The sequence below is a fragment of the Myotis davidii genome, unplaced genomic scaffold, assembly GCF_000327345.1.
Source record: "Myotis davidii unplaced genomic scaffold, ASM32734v1 scaffold184, whole genome shotgun sequence".
Lineage (NCBI taxonomy): Eukaryota > Metazoa > Chordata > Mammalia > Chiroptera > Vespertilionidae > Myotis > Myotis davidii.
Window position 1 is genome coordinate 706738 of NW_006297021.1, and position 4347 is coordinate 711084.

Here is a 4347-nt window from a genome sequence, read left to right on the forward strand (position 1 = left end):
ATGTAAAAGTGCTCCGAAATGATGTCAGAACATCGGGAATGAAATGTGGATGTTCCCTCTCAAACCACCTCACCCCCATGGGCTGTGGTGCTCTCACCCCAGAGGTGAGCACTGTGAGGGGGATGGCTTTGAATCACTCCGGGCTTCCGCCTCTTTACGGCGATGCGCTGATCTGTGCAATCACATAGCATCCTCATTTGTGCAAAAATGGGACCAAGCCTTTTACTCCAAAAGTCCTTTTCCACTAAACAGTCCATCTCATAGGACAGGCTGTGAGGGCCTGCTCCATTACCCGTAGAGGTTGCACACGGGTCCTATCAGGATGTAGCATTTACTTCAGCAGCCCCCTGTTGACAGCTATGGAAGTGGCTTCCACCTTGGCCTCTTCAAATGATTCTCCAGGAAGCATTCTCATACCTGTGCCTTGTCGACTGCTTTTCGGAAGCAGATGCCCATACTGTCAAGGTCCATTAATGCAAAATCCCACTCTGTTCCCCACCACAGTGGTATCCGCAACCATGGGTTTTGTAGTGTTAGTCCTTCCATCTTATTTGTTTTAGTAAAAGCTAAACAGCATGAAGTTCTTTGTCTTAGCGTTTGATTTATGACTTTGGAGTTTCCTTTTGCAAATGAAAGAAAATAAGTATGTAGGTGTGTATACATGTATGTATACATGCATGTATGCATGCATTTTATCTCATTCTCTTACACAGGTGCTATTCTCCCGTAGATTCCAAACCTTGATTTTTCACTGAACACTATTTCCTGGAGGATGTTATATCTGCATAATAATTTCAGGCATTCCCAAGAGCAAGTCTCTGCTCATTAAGTATTTTTGTTGCTATTTTGTAGGCTAATCACAAACCCATATTGATGCACGTAAAAGCTAGACAGTGCTTATCCATGTTCCAAAACAGTATCATCGTTGTTTTTTATTTACCTCTCTATTCAAAACGTGAGTATTCCTCCATCAAATAAGACAGCAGTTATGTTTAGCTATATAACAGTAATGCAGTTAATCCTGGTTGAACCAAACTCATGTCACTCTTCTGTAAGTGCAAGTTGACCGTGGCCATGCTGCCCAGTGTTGACGTGGTGTAAGTGGCACACACCCATGTTGGCACAGTGCTGTGGGGTCACAGCTAGAAGTTGCCAACGTGCGCTTGAAGCTGGCATGACCTCAGCCACTGTGTTCCCAGCTGGGAGTTGTAACCCAGTCGTGGATCATAAAATTAACCACATGAGTTGGGAAATGCATTTTTCAATGTAAAAGAATGGCATGTAATAAAATAGAAATTAGTAGAGTGCATGTGATATTGTTTTCTGCAATTGTATTTCAATGATATATATATATACACACATATACATATTTTAATATAAGTAATGTACATATACAAATATATATGTGTGAATATTAATATACAACCCCTCACACACACAACTCCCCTTTTCTCATGTGTGGGGGGTGTGTGTGTGTGTATGCATGTCTGTGGTGGCAATGTCAAATATATTTGTTTTTAGTCACAGCTGGAAAAGTGACAAAATACCTACCTAAGCTATTAAAATGGCACAAAGAGGTGTCAAGAATAATCTGAATCACTAGCCCAGGTAAGACTGGGGAAAGGTGAGATTTCCAACTGTAGGCATATGTGTTAATGTCTGTGCTTACATTTAAAATGGATACACAACTGTTCATCCTAAGTAGGTACGAAAACAAAACAATTTCCTAGCATGTAGTGAGGAAAAAATATAGAGTTTTCTCTATAATATTTCAACATCTTCAAAAATATAAACTCGAAAGTGTGGACTGGGTATAGAAACGAATGTAGGGATAACTGTAGAAATATGTTTCTGGGAATGTCATACAAAGCAAGGAATCAAGTTTGACAGAATTAAATAATGATTTCATATGATCTGGCTACATTAACTCTTTAGTTTTTGCACATTTATGTTGAATAAAAATAGAGCCTTCAGAATAACACTCAATTATGTTCTATTTCAAACACTGTGCCCACTTAAACTTTATATTGTTAATTATGGTTTGCTCAAAGTAAAGTAAATATTTTAATGTATAATGCTCTTAAAACTTAAATTTCTAAAACAATATGGCTTCCGAAGCTACCAAAAGTAAGAAACTACTACTCATCAATGTTAACACATATTTCAAAGTTGAAATTTGAAATTCTGCTACATACAACTTAATGAAAAAAAGCACATATTTGGGTGAAATGCATTTTCATAATTTCCTAGAAAAGTTCCTGATCTAAAAGTGAGACACAACTGCTTAGCATTTAAAGCTTCTCATGTGAAAAAAATTAGAGACACAATTTCCAAAATACTGTCATTTTAGAATGAAAGGCAATGATTTCATGGTGGATAGGTTTAGCACAATCATATCTCATTTATCTTAATCTCCAGAGCATTTTTGTTCTATTAGAACTGCAAGTTATGAATATTAATGGGTGAACATATTAACATGTTTACAAATTAGTTTCAATTACTGGTAAAGTGGGTCTATGCTGAGAATTGTAGGTAAATATATTGATTTCCCTTTGCCGCCCATGAACACAGTAGGCCTGAAAACATCAGTAAGATTAAGTCTATAAAACATATTGCTGAGAGAAAAAAAGGTAATGTCACCATTTTAACATAAAAAATGTTAAACACTCAGAGCTGTGCTATGTAACCTCTTGTGGCACACTGACTCACCCATCTATATATATAAAGCCTAAGCGACTGAACGACCGAACGACTGGTCGACTGGTCGCTATGATGCACACTGACCACCAGGGGACAGACACTCAATGCACAGGATCAGGCTCCCTCCTGATTGGATTGGGCCTGCGGGGATCAGGCCGAAACCAGCAGTCTAACATCCCCTGAGGGGTCCCAGATTGCGAGAGAGCTCGGGCCAGGCTGAGGGACACCACCAGTGCACGAATCCATGCACTGGGCCTCAAGTATGCCATAAAAACAGAAAAGCATGAGTGGAAATAACAGAGTTTCAGAGGAGTGAGTACCTCTGTGCGTGGGGGACAAGGAATGGTGACTTGGATCATTTCATTTTTGTTTCTGTTGTTCTGTAATAAGTGTTTGAGTTTTTTCAACTTAAATAAGTTAAAAATGCAGTCATGACTGCAAACCCTAAGGAATGAACTGACTCCAACCTTAGTCTGCATCTCTGAAGTGCTCCTTTTCGGTTGTGGGATGTTGGAGAAAGTTACTTAACGCTGATGATGCTGCCTTTCATATCTAGTTGGGAATCAGTCTCTCCTCTCTCACTTTCTCTCCTACTTCTTCACACACGCTCTGTGCTGCGTGGGTGCTAGATTACCAGTAAATGACAAGGTTATCTTCCTTCCAAGTCCTTCAGCTAATGAGTCAGTCCTGGCCATTCCTGGGCTTTTTCCCCCTAACAGTTGATCCTCTCACCACTTCCTCTTTCCTTGAACTCTGTCAGCTTTTTGTAAGATCTTTGGAATTTTTGTAATATCTTTCTCTCAGTTTTTCCCCCTCAGTTTTCTGCCTGCTCTTTCTCAGTCTCCTGCACAGACCATCGTTTCTCGAACAGTTTCTAAATATTGATGTTCCCACGGTTTTATTTTCTCTGCTACGGCCTGTATTTCCCTGGTTGGGTTTACTCTCACTACCAATGATATGCTGGTAGCCACCAAATGAGCAGCCTCGCCCCACCCCCACATCCAACTGCCTGAGGAATGGCCACTTTAATTTCTTTCAGATATTGCAAATACTCACACTACGCACATAAAAACTAAACTCTTTTCAAACCCGCCTTCCCATCTTTTTAAAAATATTATCAGTGAAACTTCGGTTATGCCACACACCTAGTTCCTAAGCCCTACTTTCTTCTGTCTCCAATGTCTTCCCACCTCTTCTCTTTCCATCCCATCTCCACTGCCTCAGTTCCCACCCTTATTATTTCTCTGATGGATTATTTCAGAAGCTCCCTCTCCAATTTTCTCATCTCCTGTTTGCTCCTCTAATCCACCAACGACATTACCACCAGGCTGTTCTTTCTATAATATACCAAGTAAATATAACGCCCCTACACAAATCTCTTAGTGGTTCCTGGAGGACTTGAAGGACAAGTTCGTCCTTGGTGAGATGTACGCACTCCTGCGCGCCTCTCGGGCCACACGCGGCTGCAGCTACACAAGCAGCATCAGTAGTTCATTCAATTCCCTTTACATTTTGACACTTTCTATAGAAGCAAACTGAGGGTCAGAGACACGAAATACCCAGTCTCACAAGCTCATGAGTGGTGGGCCTGCATTCAAGCTGACATCTGGCTTACTCTCAGGCCCAAGTTCTCTTTATTCTGTTTGT

General features: G+C 40.6%; 1 protein-coding gene across 1 annotated transcript in view; it reads right to left on the reverse strand.

Annotated features, from left to right (window-relative positions):
• Positions 1 to 4347, reverse strand: part of VEGFC (vascular endothelial growth factor C) — a 59664-nt gene that overhangs the window by 5648 nt on the left and 49669 nt on the right. The window lies entirely within an intron of this gene.